General features: G+C 43.0%; 1 long non-coding RNA gene across 4 annotated transcripts in view; it reads left to right on the plus strand.

The window, feature by feature from the left end:
- The window catches only part of LOC132507742 (uncharacterized), a 376,375-nt gene extending 360,551 nt beyond the window's left edge, over nucleotides 1–15,824 (plus strand). For all 4 annotated transcript variants that reach the window (XR_009536285.1, XR_009536286.1, XR_009536287.1 and 1 more), the window contains 5 exons: nucleotides 10,041–10,214; nucleotides 10,363–10,462; nucleotides 12,653–12,931; nucleotides 13,291–13,407; nucleotides 15,694–15,824. This is a non-coding gene — a long non-coding RNA (uncharacterized LOC132507742). The remainder of the gene's footprint in view (nucleotides 1–10,040; nucleotides 10,215–10,362; nucleotides 10,463–12,652; nucleotides 12,932–13,290; nucleotides 13,408–15,693) is intronic.
- Nucleotides 15,825–16,200: the final 376 nt, after the last annotated feature.

Genomic DNA, 16,200 nt, shown 5'->3' on the forward strand with positions numbered 1-16,200 from the left:
CTCAGGAGTTGTCCTTGAGAATAGTATTATCTCCCCCTCTTCTCCCATTTCTCCCAGTCCAGCCAGATGCTGGGAATCACAGGAAAGCCTGAACAGAAAATAGGGAGAGACTGAAGTAGTGTGGGGAGGCAAGTGACCCTGCGGAAGCTGTGAAGTAGCTGACAAGGCATGAAGTCTCTGGTGGCTTCTACCTGGCAGGAGCTGGGCTGGTCCCATCCTGCATTGTCTCTGAGAAGCAGAGGCTGGGCTGAGATCTGAGCAAGAGGGAAGCATATTCAATGCATGGCATCCCAGGGTAGAGCCAGCTATTAAGCAAGGAGTGCACTGAAATCTGTGAGCAGAAATTGTGAACTGGAGAAGAGAATTTGACCCTTAGGGCATGCATGGAGCAAATCACTCTTCCTGGCTTTAACAAACACTGACAAACCAACCTTGTCCTGTCCGAGGATGAGTAAAACAAACAATATCACTATCAATACAAAGAAGGGGACAATGACAAATCTTGCCCCCCAAAAAGGTGGGCGGGAGGAATAAGGTAGAGAAATACTGAGAACAATTTATCACAGAATCCAGATGGTCATTTCAGAAAACTGTATGGTACTCCCACATACTGCATGAAGGTCTCTCTGAAATGGAAGCAGAATGTCTGGAGGAAAGATCTAGAGGGGAAAAAGGCAAAGCAATTAGATGGAGGAATCATGATGGGAGAAAGCAAGAAAAATATATGTGCTCAATGGGCAGTATCGCCATTTCCTGCTGTGTGAAGGTTTACCACGGGTGTGGAGGACATATCTGAGAAAGTCCCTCAGAATTTAGGGAAAAGGAGACAAAGGGTTGAAAGGACGAGAGTAACAATAAGTGAGATTTCAGAAATGTTGGCCAGAAAATGTAGAGCTGTGTGACACCAGTTAGCATTGCTGAGCTAAAGGCACAGAAGGCTCATGGGAGGCAGGAACAAGTAGCCCTGATTCAAGAAAACCCCAAAATAAGAGCCTCAAATCTATGTAGCCTGGCGTGAGAGGATTAGCCTCCCGAGATAAATACAAAATCCCGTAAATATGCAGAGGTGAAACAATGGGGTTGTTTCATATTAATAAAAATTAACCTAGCCTTCGTCTTCTTTCCAGCACACTAAATGACAGAAGATAATTTGGTAGCATCTATAGAGTTTCAAGAAGCAAAGGATGTGATCCAGGAATGTTCCATATATGTTCCAGTGAACATTCACGTGTGCAGTGAATGGGATGATATCACTGGATGTGCAAAGGAGACAAAATATATTATCTGCAGTCCCTCCTTGAAAAACTTCTTTAAGACACATTTGCAAACTGAGTAATGAAACACAAGAGCTCAGAATTAGATGGTCACCATATAGAAGGACTCACAGTGAGCAGTGATAACAATTAAAGAAGAGATAAACTTCAATGTCACCATTATGGTTATAAAAAGGAATTAAAGCCTGAAGTTCATTCAGGATGCAGAATGCTTATAATATATAAAATAATAGTGTCATAACTATGAGCTGGATCCCAAAACTTCAAAGAATTATTAAAAAAGACTGGGAAGTACATGAGATGGTGTGTGGAAAAGAAAAGTAAAGTGCTGAACTTATTGTCTTACAGAGGACCTGTGATTTCATCCTTGTAATGTGTTTATAGATTTTAGTTTTCTTTAGGTGTACATGTATCTTCTATTTTTCCTAACTCAGATAAGTATTTACTTGATTCATAAAGAAACAGTAGAAGATAAAGAAGCTAACAAAAAATTAAATTCCCTGAGACGAATGTGACCTGAAATTTTGAATATCTACATGGGCTCTAGTCTCAAAGGAGCCCTCTCTTTTTTTCATGTCTTTGGGAAAATGATACAGAGAGAGCTTAGGGTGGAAGTGGAACCCTACTGTGGCTAATGTCACTGACAATGTTGATATCTGGCTGTCCCACGTTTTCCTGGGATGAAGGGGGAAGGAGGGGAAGGACAAGGGATGAGCTCAAGCTTCTCCATAGTCTTGCAAAGCTGTAAGGATGTTTCAACCTCCGTGTGACCCAGGAACACTCCATGGAGCTCAGGATTCACTTATAGTAGAAGAATGAGGGTCTCACTCTTTTCTCTGGAGGAGAGCAGTGGCTGTGTGACCTCAGAAATATTATTTTTACCTTTCTTGATCTTTGCTTCCTCATCTGGAAAGCGGGGGCAATAGGTTTCTCTCAGAGGTCCCTTAGAGGATTTCAACACATTAGGTACATAACGCATCTAATGTAGCAAGGGAAAGTGTAGGTGTTTAATTGATGCATACCTTTACCTTCCCAGCACTTCAATATTTCTGTCAATCTAAACTTTGAGGGAAAGATGGGCAGTCAATGGGCTGGTGATCTGGAGAGTTCTGATGTGTCTCTGGGAGGGTTAGGAGGGGGCTACCAGGGAGATGGAGGACAAGGTCAAGGTGGAGAGGCTAGGATCTCACTCTGTGCCTTGCACTGACGGACCGTAGTTGACAGTTTCTTTCTCTTGACACAACTCCAAACTGCCTATGAAACATGTTCTGAGAGAAATCCTCCCCCACTTACATTTCCAATGAGGAAGGTATTGCTGTTTGATGCATTAATTATCATTCCTAAATCTTTTCCTCTAGAAGGAAGTTGTTTGCAGTTATCCATTTTGAACACAGAATGGTGAGAAACTCAGGCTATTTATAGCTACCTATTCTTTTGGTTGCAAAAGACGAGCGCTTCTTGGGAAGATGGTACTTCCCTAATTCAGGCTCTTGCAGCCTAGAAAGGGAAACTCCTTTGATGAATCATTGACCAAGGCCAGGCCTTGGCCAACCTTGGTCTTTCAAAACCCGGTCTCTGGTACTGTATTCTCTAGGAAGTCTTCCTGAATCTCCCCCAAAGCTGGGTTATTTAATATCAACCCCACCTAGTTCCCTGATTCCTTCTACATTCTCCTCTGCATGGGAGAAGCTAGCCTGGAAGCACATTCCCTAGAATTTTGCCGGCAGGGGTTAGGGTTAGATTCTGCTAAGGAGAGGTGCTGGGATGGTGTTTTGAAGGCCGAGAAGGAGAATTTCTTATCTGCTGCAGCAGCTGTCAAAGAGTAGGTGTCAGTACGTGCGGGATGTTGCCAATGGCTTCCTCCCAGTCACTTTCTTGAGAATTCACCACTTCAGCACTACTGCCTGGATTGCGGGGGTAACAGCTTCCTGGATTCCAGCCCTTGAAGATTTCCCTACTGACATGACTCTAACCCGTACCACAACTGTTCAAACTTTTAATTCCCTGTACTAAGTCCCTTTCTTCTTGAAATACCCAGAAAGCCTCCCATCTTCCATTTCAAGCTTAGAAACACCAGACCGAGCTAAGCACTCTGTTCTCGACAGTTCTTTAGCACCTTTGACACAAATCAACAGCTTGGAGGTTGAGTCCACGGACTGTGGAGTAAAGCAGAAACGTTCACAGCATCTTCAGCTGCTGAGACAAGCCAAAGGCTCTTAAAAAAACCCAAAAAACCTAATTGGGCAAAGAACTTGTCAAAGAATAGATACATGTATATGTATAACTGAATCACTTTGTTGTACACCTGAAACTAACACAATATTGTTCATCAACTATATTCCAATATAAAATAAAAAGTTAAAAAATATATATATATATTCATGATAGAAAAGACATTCAGATGTTTCCCTCTCTTCATGTTAACCAAATAAAAAAATTTTAATTTGTTAAAAAAAAAAATGTGAGGGTGGGACTTCCCTGGCGGTCCAGTGGTTAAGACTGCACTTCCACTGCAGGGGGCACAGGTTCATCCCTGGTCAGGAAACTAAGATCCCGCAAGCCCCATGGTGTGGCCAAAAAAATATTTTTAAAAATGTGAGGGCAAATCAAGAGCCTCCGCAGCTAACGCTGGCATGGAAGTTTTCAGCAGTATTTGTAGAATTAACAGAGTACAATGAATATGGAATGGGGACCTAAACCCGTGAAATCAATAGTAGTAAGTTCACAGACCCCGGTGAGTCATTTCAGTATCACAGGGTTAACCACTCAGATACACTGTGACTCTTCGTGATTGGCCTCTTAGAATGTTGGTTTTTTCTGTGTTTAGGATACATCAAATTTATCTACCAGTGGAAAACCAATAAGTTTCCCAACCGCCTGCCACTTGACAACCACATTACTCTGGTTTTGCAGAACTTGACACCACTCACTAGCATAAAGAAAGGTGGAAGGAATTTGGTAAAAGATGATCTGCTTTAGAATATGAGGTCTGCTTTAGAATATGAGGTCCTCCTTCTTTCAGCTGTTCTTGCCATTTTACATACACCACTTCATCTTGGAGATCTGGGGAGGAAAATGACAGGCGTCAATCAGCCTCAGATAAAATACCACATACACCCTAAAGCAGGGGCAGGCAAACTTTTTCTGCCTCCAGTTGGATTCTAAGACCTTCAACCGTCTTTGTAGACGCTCACTCAGGCAATGTATATTTCTGCTCAGAATGACAGTTCTGACTCCCTACTCCTGCCATCCACGCACTTTAATGGAGGAAGACCCCCTGTTTCTGGTTATTCAGGCCCCTTGTAAGCCCCTCACTCACAAAGGCTGAGCACCTGAGCATATGGGCCTAATTTGAGGAGTGCACAAAGCCTGCCTGTTTGGTACCTGCAGAAGCCATGGTGAACACTGTTCCTCTGCAGACAACTGATTCCTTTCCTTGTATTCCAGCTTCCACTCTCCCTCACTGCTTTTCTCTCGTTATGGGGGTATTTTTAAAGAACCTTAACTACAGGTACATTTTTAGCTGTATAGTTCGTTAGTGTTAAGTGTATTCACATTGTTCTGTAACTAATCTCCAGAACTCTTTTCATCTTGCAAAACTGAAACTCTGAACCCATTATACAATAACTCTCTATGCCCCCTCCTCCCAGGCTCTGGCAACTACCATTCTACTTTCTGTTTCTGTGTATTTGACTATTTTAGATGCCTCGTATAAGTGGAATCATAAAGCATTTGTCTTTTTGTGACTGGCTTATTTCACTTAGCATAATATCCCCAAGGTTCATCCACGTTGTATCAGAATTTCTTCTTTCTTAAGGCTGAGTAATATTCTAGTGTAGGTATAGACCACTTCATCCACGGATGGACACTAGGGCTGCTTCTACCTTTGAGCTATTGTGAACAGTGCTGCTATGAGATATACAAATATCTCTTTGAGATCCTGCTTTCAATTCTCTTGGGTATATACCCCAAAGTGGAATTGTTCACAACAGCTTTGCAATGAGCCACAACCTGTCACAGAAGTGTTTATTTCAATGATGTTCATGAAAGCTGAACTTTAGAATTGGTTGGCCATTAGAAAAAAAAGTGGGACATCAAAAGCACAGGCAACAAAAGGAAAAATAGGGAAAGCCATTTTTTGAATGCCTGCAATAGAAGAGTTTGGCCTCTGATGACTAGGTGCACAAGATATGCTCTTCAGCGCACAATTTGGGTGTGAGTAATGTCTACCTTTATAAGGTCAAAAATAGATTATTGTCCAGAGCCTCCATGAAGATGGACAGCATGTTGATGGCAATGTTTTCATCCTTTAGGACCAACACATCTGGTCTCAAATATAAGAAGAAATTATTGCAGCAACAATATATAGTTTCCAGATGTAAAGATCAAAAAATTTATAATTGCATTTTTATATTTCTGAGGAATCGCTATACTGTTTCTCACAGCAGCTGCACCATTTTACATTCCCACCAACAGTTCCAATTTCTCTACATTTCCAGTTTCCTCACTTTTTATTTTCTGGTGTGTGTGTGTGTGTGTGTGTGTGTGTGTGTGTGTGTGTGTTTGTGTTTTAATAGTAGCCATCATTCTCCATTTCTCATAATTAAAAAAATGGAATCACACAATTTGGGAAACTGCATTTTTCCCTTTAATATCATGAGCATATTTTAAAGTCAACAAATATTCATTTGTAATAGAATTTCCGACGTCTGTGTAGTTTTCTGCTCCATCACTTGCTTACTGTGCAGCCCTGGCCAAGTTACTCAACCTCTCTCTGCCTCAGTTGTAAAATGGCACAATGAACACTTTAAGAGACCTTAGGAGAATGTTGTGAGGATTAAATGAGAAGAACCTATAATGGCATGTTGTCAGCAATCAATACATGTTAGCTATGATTATCAATACTTTTATTATTGTTTGCCCACTGCATTGGTGGATGTAAGTAATTCTTTATCGACCTTCAGGTTGCTTCCGGTTTTTCACTTACATGGACATTAGCTACATAGTTGCAGTCATTTCTTTCTTTAAAAACTATCCAAACAGGTCCCTCTTTTCAGGGATTAGTTGACTGAAGGAGAAACTCCAGCCCAGCTGAGACCCAGCCTCTATTCTTGGCTTTCTCAGAACAGCTTTTGGTCACGTAGAGCAGGCCTCCTTACCCCTTCCAGAAATACATTGCTCTGGCCGTGGTTTTTAAACAAGCCCTCTCATAATTCATTGCCAAGGTATCTCACCTGCAGATCTGTGGACCTGAAGTTTTTCTGGGGGCTCGGCATAATGATGCATGGCCTGGAGAAAGCTTAGTCAAATATTTACACGGAGGAATGTGGCATTTCCTACCCTGGTGCTCTGATTACCATCAGAGTCTTATCTTTCCCCATAAAAGGAAGTGTGGACATGTATTAAGTTGTCAACACGAGAAAAATATAAGGTCCAGAATAGAGGGCCTGGGAGACCTCTGCATGTTCTTCTATGTAATAACATCTGAGGGTAAGAAGGAGATTCAGCTGGAAGCGGGGGTTGTGCTGTTGGGGGTTTGTGAGGTGAGAAATCTATGAGGTCAGGTATAATTTGGTGGGTCTGCCTTCTCATTAAACTCAGGGGGTTTTGAGTGGTCAGAAGGGAAGATGAGAACACCCGTTGTTCTCCCCAAAGGGAAGGAAATGCTAATGGCCAACACTGACCCCCATCTGAAGCATCTCAGTGAAAGACACACACATCAGAGAAGCCTCCTTCTCTGAAACGAAGCCGAGTATTACGTGGGGAGAGCATGAGTTTAGAGGCCAGGCAGAACTGGGTCGAAATTCTGCCTCTGACGCTCTAAACCTCCATTACTGAGCAAGTCACAAAACCCTTCTGAGCCCCTATCTTCTTGTCTATAAGCTAGAGACAGCATGCCCTAACACACAGGTTTCACAAAAAGATTAAATGAGATGATACGTCTGAAGTTCCGGTGTGATGGTTTGCTATAGGAGATAAAGAGTGACCACACCAAGTCGATAAATTCCCAGCTAAATGCAGAGAAACTGGGTGGTTTCGAATTTGGGGCACTCTGTAACAGGGACAAACACCAGACTTTTATTAGCTTTTTTCTTAATACTGAAAATAGGACTTCTAGGAGTTGAAAGACTCCAAGTTGGAAAGTATCAATCTAGACCAACATCATCACACACAAGCCTCACTATGAAATACTCATCTTAGCCGGAACTTAAAGACATCATCCCAACACCCCCAGCATAATTCATTCATCCATCCAGTCATTCCACCAGCACTTACTGAGGGTTTACTGTGCTCCGGAAGCTGCTGCGGGCACTGAGAATCTCAAGTTAGAGGAGGCTCAGTCCTTGCCTCTTGGATGACCCTAGTCTAGTGGAGGAGAGAAAACTCTAAATCAACTGTCTCATGTCATAAACTGACAATGTGAGCAACACGCATAGTTATAGAGGCGTCCCCAGGGGCAGCAGACAATGAGGTTTTAGAATTGGAAGGACATTTAGAAGCCGACCAGTCCAAACCTCACTGATGTGTGGACTCTGCCTCCATGGTCTCCCAGCTTTGTTTTCATCATCTCTAATTTCAAGGGTTTCACGGCCCACCTGCACTCCCAGCCCCAGGCAGCCTTTGGGCGGCTCTGACAGTTAGAAAGGTTTTCCTTAGGTTGAGTCAGTATTTGTCTCCTGGAAACCGTCACACAGCTCTATGGAGTTAATCCCGTTCTTTCGCATGACAACCCTTCAGGTACTGGAAGTCAGCTCACGGGTGACAGGCAAGTAGGGATAATTTTAGCCTCGCATTGCACAGGGGAATACTGGGCAGTCCGGGGACGCATCTGACTTCAAGAAGGGACTCTATTCGACACTGAAGACATGGTAGGCATGTCTCACTTTGGATTTATTTGGATTTTAACCACTAGCCTTAATAATTTCACTGGACTTTATAAAGCACTTTAGTATACATTATTCCGCAGTGACCTCACATTGACCTGGTGAGACGGTTCGGCATGATTTATTATTTCCGCTTTGTTCATAAATAAAACAAGACTCTGAGAGGTGGTGTGCTCAAGGTCACACAGATAACATCTGGTTGAATTGGTCTTCTCCCTTCCATACAAGTAGTCCTGCATCCATTTAGTCCTTCCCATAATCTACCTGTGGTCTCCCCCTAGATTTATCCTAAAATATTGACTATATTGTATTGCTCCCTTTATCAAAAATCCTCAGCAATTCCTCTTACATTCCAGGGTTAACCTCCAAGCCCTCAGAATGACATTCAAGGCTCTCAAAATTGTTGACTTGCTTGGAGTTTCAGGGATAGCGGGATGGGTGGATGAAATACCAATAAACATTATCACTACAGTGATAGTTCAGCAAGAAATATATACAAAGGGTATCTTGAGAACACAGAGGAGCAAGGTGAAGGTCACAGGGGGATTCCACGAGTTAGGGATGCCTGGGATGGACTTTAAATACATGCATACCAGTAGAAGGTTAACAGGAGCAAAGAGGCCTTGGAGGAGAGAAACAGCCTGGTGGCTGTCTGCAGGACACCATACAGAATGTGCTGGACAGGTAGGTACAAGGCTGGACTCAGAGAAGGATTAGGCTATATGGGAGGCAGGGCCGCTTCCTGTCAGCTGTCAGGTTAGAGGCTTTGGACGTTATCCTGCAAACTTCGATGTGCCAAATAGGATTAAAGCAGGCCAGTGTCAACTGCATTTGGTGGCCCCGGCTAGGAGGGTGGACTGGAGTCCGAAGTCGATGGGATGGACGGGAGCCAGTCTGGCTAGAGATGAAGTAAGGAAACTGTTGCCATGAATCAGGGGAGTAAAGATAAAGGGCAGTGGAGGTAATCACAGGAAGAGGAAGGATTTTCACATATTTTAGGAGAGAAAAGCAAACAAATCCGATGACGGGGTGCTTGTGGAGATAAGGAGAGGGAGAAGTCAGGCTGCTAATACGCTCTCAGGAGCCTCCAGGTTGGGAGGAACATAATGGCGCTACTCACTGCTATTGCCACACCTGCCCCAGCCTTCAAGGAAGTGCTGCAGGAAGGAGGTGTGTAGTACCTACTTGTAGGTGCGCTAATTTACTTAGGCTAGTAACAAAGAGCTCCCTCTCATCTTGGTGGGGTGGCCAAGACGACTGGCCAGTCACTTACACCCGTTCCCTCTCCTCCCCCAGGTATCCTGCGGGTCTTGATTTCCTACGGTTAGGTGTGGCCATGCAACAGGGCCCTGATAGTCAAGCCTGAATGATGTGCGGGCAGTACTCCTTCACATTTTATCCTTTCTGCCAACTTGAGGCAGAAGAACCTGATGGAGACTTGAGAGGGAATGAAGGTCCCTGGACTGTGTGCAGAAGAGATCTGGCCATCAGCCAGGAACACCCATTTTAGACATGAGTGAACAAAAAGTAAATTCCTCTCATGTTTGAGCCATTGTGCATAGAATTTCTTTGTTACAGCGGTTAGTCCCACGTAACCAGCGCACCTTTCCTGTTTCCTACCTCACGTGGGTAGGAAAGAAGGGGGCGTTCAGCACATAGCTATCTGTGCCGGTCACTGCACTCAGTAGATCTCTGTACATCACCCCCTTTAATCCTATAAGTGCTCGGAGATGTTTGAACGCTCCAGTTTTGCAGAAGAAAGGAAAAATCCCTGAAATGTATTGCTTTTGCTCAAGGTTATACCGTGTTCCCTTAGAGACATCCGTGAGGCTGTGCAAAACAGATTTTTTTCACTGTTTTTGAATTTTGTTTTCTTTTTCAGCTTTATCGAGATGCAATTGACATAAAACATTGTGTAAGTTTAAGGTGCACAACGCGATGACTCACTCTGTGTGTATATTGTGAAGTGATTACTACAATAAGATGACCTCAAATTGTTACCTTTTTTGGTGTGCGTGGTGAGAACTTTCAAGATCTACTCTCTTCCAACTGCCAAGTAAACAACACAGTATTGTTAACTATAGTCATCACACTGCATATTACATCCTAAGAACTTATTCATCTCATAACTGGAACTTTGTACCCTTTGAACACCTACAGTTTCTTAGGAAATTCCTTGTCTCTATGTTTCCTACCACACTTAGAAAGTAGGATCATGATCAAGAAGAATAGAAGGTGGAAGAGGAACAGAGGGAGAAAAAAAGTTCCTCATTTGAACCCTTCGTCTGTTTAGGTCTAACATCTGTAAATATCAGCTATATTCAAGAGCATGTGCGTGGGGCCGAGTATGTATGTTCACAATGACTAAAGCCATGACCGATGAGTGCTTTTGAAAGCAATGCTGTCCCTCTGTTGGCCCGGTTTTCATATCCTTTCCTTCCATTTTGGGTCTCTGTGCTTTAGTCACTCTGGTCTCCTTTCAGTTCCTCAAAGAAGAGCTGCTCCTTCTTGGCTCTATGACTTTGCAAGTGCTGTTTCCTTTGCCTGGAGTATCACTACCCTCATTCAGTTGGCCAACTTGTACTCAACCTTCTGCTTTCCCTTGAAGCATCATTTTCTCAGGAAGCCCTCTTTGACCCCGAGATTGTGGTATGTCCCTTGATAGCACTCATTGCATTCTAAACCCCTGTGGGGCAGTCATCAGAATTTTGATTATATAATCACTTTTACAGTTTGGTGGTTAGTAGTCCAGTCTTTCCCTCTGTGAGGGCAGAGATGGAGTCTCTCTGGTTGGCTTCTCTATCCCCAGAACCTAGTTAGAATGCCAGGCACATAGCATTCACTTCATAAATTTTGGGTGAATGTGAAAACAACGAAGATTTTTCTCTTAGTAAAATAATAAAAAGCAAACCTAAAGAAAGGCTAGTCTTCCAAATGGCTTTCTGGGAAACATACTACACATGCGAAATTCTGAAATGAATCAGGCCACTTAGTAATTTGAGACTGACTTAAATCTAAACCAAGTAAGGTACTGTTCCATTTCACAAGTAAAGAGGCAGAGGGCATGAAGGTCTGACACGGATTCCCCCTGGTCGTGAGTCAGTGATGGGGGCCTCTCTCACTCTCATCTGTCCCTGCTCACTCTTGGTACTTTTTGTTGGATGCTGACTTTGATGGAGACTTGGCAGCCGTATGGCAGTGAGCCCCTTGTCCTAAAGGAAAGGGGAAGAACATTAGAGGTGGAACCCTGGCTCAGCTACTGCGGGTGCTGTGTGACCTTGGGCGACTCTGAGCCTCCACTTCCTAACTTGTAAAATGGAGAGAATCTGCTTGTAGGGATGTCTGCAAGGCTCAAATGTGCCAATGTGGTTGGAAGTGCTTTACAGAGAGACTGGCACTTAGCAGTGCTCACAAAATTTTAACTGACATCTAGCACTTTCCCAGTATTGGGGTTTATTTCAGATGCTTAGGACATGTGAACTAATAAGTCAGCAACTCCATTAATAAAGAAAAGAAAGACTTGCCCTTTTGCTGGTGGATGAAAAGGCTGATTTAATTCCTCGCCCAGTGACAGAGATCTGAAGACAATGATTTGATTCCCTCATCGTGAACGTGCCCCTGCTTCACAAAATGTGAGATGCTGAGCAAAGAGCAGTGCCCTGGTGGGGCCGCACTGCCTGAAGCCACTCTTTAAAAGAGCTTGTGAGTGCTCTGTTCATCATTAGCAGATGTGATGTGGTGAAGGAGTTTGTTTCTCCAGATTCAGACATTTTTGAGGAATTACTATGTGCCAGGTACACCCTGTTGAGCACTTTTCACGTGCTGTTTTGTTTACTTCCTACCCTTTTTCTCTGATGAATCTATTATCATCCCTATTTTCATGATAAGGAAATTCAGATTCAAAGCAATTAACGTGTCCTCAGTCACACAGCTAGTCAATAGCAGAGCTAGTGTTTGGATCCATTTCTGATGCCAAATCCCATGCATTTCCAGATACATTATATTCTCTTCCTAGTAAAACACATTCCATGGAGAGTGAAGACCAAAAGTCTGGATAAGAAAACCTAGTCCGGATTTATTATTAATAATACAAAATATTATCACCCGATAGCTTCAGAAACAACCAGTTTCCTTTGGAATGTAGTACTTTCCATTTTCTTTTATAGAAGCTCAGTGGTTCTGATTTTCTCTATTTGATGGTGCATGAAAGCCCCTGGGTAGAAAGCTGTTTAGTGGAGTGGAAAAGGGTCAGACTGGGGACTGTTTCTAGCCCTGAGCCTCTCCTCTGCGTGACTTTGGGAAATTCATTCAGAATCTTTGAGCCTCATTTTTCTTATGTGTGAAATGAGGACAATTGTGCTGCTTACTCACCTACGTTGATGGATTTTGTGAGGATCTATCAAGATAATTGTTGTACAGTGTTATGCAAAAGACTCCATGTTATTATTCTAAGGCAGAGTCATCACTTTGTTCCCACTTTCTCTTTGCCTACAGATTCTCTTGGCATCCCATACCTGATGAGAATTTATGGCTAGTTGGATATAACAGCCAAAGCTCTCTCCCTGTGACTTATATGCATCCTGATGTATTTCAATTTTTGCATACAGGAAGGTTTCCTAGTTGGAGGAGATGCAATTCTATTTTGAGGTTGTGGACTCAAGGCGCCACTAAACGGAGATTCATGTGCTTTCATTGACGTAAAGTGAATCCTTCATTTGTGGACAGCTTTGCTGCCCAAACCCAATCTGTTACTGCAGCCAATGGGCTTATCTGGTGAGTCTTGTCACTGTCAGAATCAAAGCCAAATATGGCAGGGACTAATGATTTCACTGAGGTGGTCTTTCCTGTGACCACAGAAACCTGCTTTGGGGGTTTCTGTCACTATCAGAGACCCTTGATGGAATTACAGCCCCTGAGTTTATTATCTGGATAAGCTCCGTACCCAGCTCTCTTTGCCTTATCTGAGGGAGCCAGAGCCAGTGGTGGGTGAGTCATAGGCTCTGGTCAATTGCGTTTCTACAATTTTATTAGAATGACTGGGTAGATTAGCTCTGTAAAACATGGAATAAGTGTCTTGGGCATTCATCAGAGTCTCCCACAATTCCTAGAATAATTTTGTATTTTTTTCACAGAAGCATCTGTGGAAAGAGAGCAGGGGAGCCAGGAGACCTGAGTTGCTGGATCGTGATTCTGCTAATCCCAGGGGGTAACCCTGAGTATGGCCAGAACACTTTTGGTCGTGGCTGGTGGTATGGACAAAGTTCCGTAGAGCTCAGGGCTTGGCCAGGGAGGGGCAGGGAAAGTTTCTCTAGGGGAACATTTGAGAGTAGGGTTTTCAATTATAAACTTGACTTCACTAGGCAGACAGAGGAAAGGGCAAGGGGTTTTCAGAGAGAGGAAGCTGACTGGACAGAGCAATGCAAAGTGAAAGTCGGTAAAGGGTCTCAGGAATGGCATCTTTGACTGTGGTGAGAAGGAAGGTTGTGCTGTGGAGCCTGGAGAGGCAGGGGGTAGAAGCCAGCTCGTGAAAAGTCTGGAGGACCAAGCTCAAGTGGTTGCTCTGGGCAACTGGCAACTCCCAAAGGCTGCTGAGCATGGGGAAGTGGGGAGGGAACATGATTAGAATTTGTTTCCATTAAGCGGTCGACACCCAGTATGAGACCAAAGGGATCATTTGTTGCTCTCATTAGCCCTGCATAATAAGTGAACGACCATTGATCTCCCCATTTAGCAGATGAGGAAGCTGAGGCTTGGAGAGATTAAGTGTTCAAGGACACACTACTCAAGGAAAACAGAAGATAAAAATAATTCATACTCTGCCGGATAGGATTCCATTGAATTCTTATAAACTTCAGTTCGAGATTAGGTAACATTTGCTCTGAGGCATTACCAGGGTTTAGACATTCATCCAAGATTCTGAAATGGAAAGAAGCCAACACTGCATAAGTAAAATTCAGAGTCATTAGTAGAGATATCATTAGGCCTCTCTTTTAATCATTTCTAAGAACCAATGTATCATTCTTCTCATTGGCTCTAGGGGAGGCTGGAACTTGTCTAAAGGTGGGTGTGCAACTAAAATTTTTGTAACATTTTCTGTGTCAGCTCTGCTAATGCAGAGTTCATCCACTGATGTTAATGCCACAGTGGAGGTCTAAAAGATTCTGGGAGAGCAAAAGAGATTTTAGTCTTTACAAATACAGTAGTTGGCCCTTATCCACGGGGGATAACATTCCAGGAAACCCAGTGGCTGCCCTGAAACCACAGATAGTACTGAACCATACCATGTTTTTTCCTTTATACACATACCTATGATAAAGTTTAATTCCTCAATTAAGCACAGTAAGGGATTAACAACAACAACAAATAATAAAATAGAACCATAATAAATGTTATGTAAATGTGGCCTCTTTCTCTCTCTCAAAGTAGCTTATTGTACGGTACTCACCCTTCTTCTTGTGATGTTGTGAGATGATAAAATGCCTATGATGAGAAGTGAGGTGAATGATGTAGGCATTATGACATAGTGTTAGGATACTGTTGACCTTCTTTATTATTATAATTTTTTGGCGGTACGCGGGCCTCTCACTGCTGTGGCCTCTCCCGTTGCGGAGCACAGGCTCTGGACACGCAGGCTCAGCGGCCATGGCTCACGGGCCCAGCCGCTCCGCGGCATGTGGGATCTTTCCAGACCCGGGCATGAACCCGTGTCCCCTGCATCGGCAGGCGGATTCTCAACCACGGCGCCACCAGGGAAGCCCCCTGTCGACCTTCTGATGATACTTCAGAAGGAGGATCATCTGTTCCGGGTGATCCTGGATCATTGAACTGTGTCGATGTTGATGATTGGATGCCAGGAGCAGATGATGGTGATGGCTGGGGATCCCAGGCAGGATGGAGTGGAATGGCACGAGATTTCATTAAGCTACTCAGAATGGCACAAAATATACATATCGATTGTTTATTTCTGTAATTTTTCATTTAATATTTCTGGATCAAGGTTAGCCATGGATAACTGAAACCGAAGAAAGTAAATCCACAGATAAAGGGAACAACTGTACCTCCAGAGAGGGTGAATCCACTTGCCTGGCTCGAGTTTAACAAGGGTTACAATGTTGCATCTCAGGGCAGGAAAGAGTAGGACAATGAAAGAACTGGAATTTTTTTTCCCTGAGTTGTATTTCCAACCATCATAAAAACGAATTCCTGCTTTTGGGCATGGCACTGGGAGTTGGCCAGTCAGGGTTGAAATACTCACTCTCAACTCACAAGTATAAACTTTGGGAAGTCACTTACCTGCCATGAATCTCAGTTTACACAACTTTAAGGTAAATTTAATATCCCCTTCCGTATAGAGGTATTGTGAGAATGCAGTTTGCAAACATACATCTAGCGTGGGTCCAAAGTACTTATAAAAAATTATGTAAATTTGGAATTAGTTCTTTTCCTCAGGTCCTGGATGTTTTTATTGGTTTTTGTTCTCCATAAGATTTTACTACAGTGACTAATTTTCTTTCGTCTGCTACATTCCTCTCCAGTGGCTTGTGACACTGCTTCAGGAAGACTTTCCCAACACCTGAAGAATTTCTATGTTCCTTTTCCCAGCCTGGGATGTCTACTTACCATATTGCCAGCTTCTGGACCTGTTGTGTCTGGGATGCAGGCTGAACCAAAGGCAGGTATCCTTCAAGGCATCCAGATATAAAAATAAATACGTTGTTGAGATTAGGAGGAAGTTCACATTTTGGGGCTCCCCAAAGTAACTTTATCCCAAGATATAAATGGCATTCTAAAATGTATGAAAACAGACTTGATAGAAAACCAAACTAAAGTTAGAACTTAGTTGGAAAGAGGTTTATTTTTCAAATATATAAACTAAACCATTGTACACCTATTACAAAAGCACTAGGAATCTATAGCAAAAAATGAGTCAAATTCTAAAATATCACAAGTTTCTTTTCAAAATGTGTTGGTGCATTTTCATCGTCACTGGGTTTCAATTTAATGTCTTCTGCTCTTGAAATTAACACCTCCTCTCCTTTTCT

Source organism: Lagenorhynchus albirostris, chromosome 17 (assembly GCF_949774975.1).
Source record: "Lagenorhynchus albirostris chromosome 17, mLagAlb1.1, whole genome shotgun sequence".
Classification (NCBI taxonomy): domain Eukaryota; kingdom Metazoa; phylum Chordata; class Mammalia; order Artiodactyla; family Delphinidae; genus Lagenorhynchus; species Lagenorhynchus albirostris.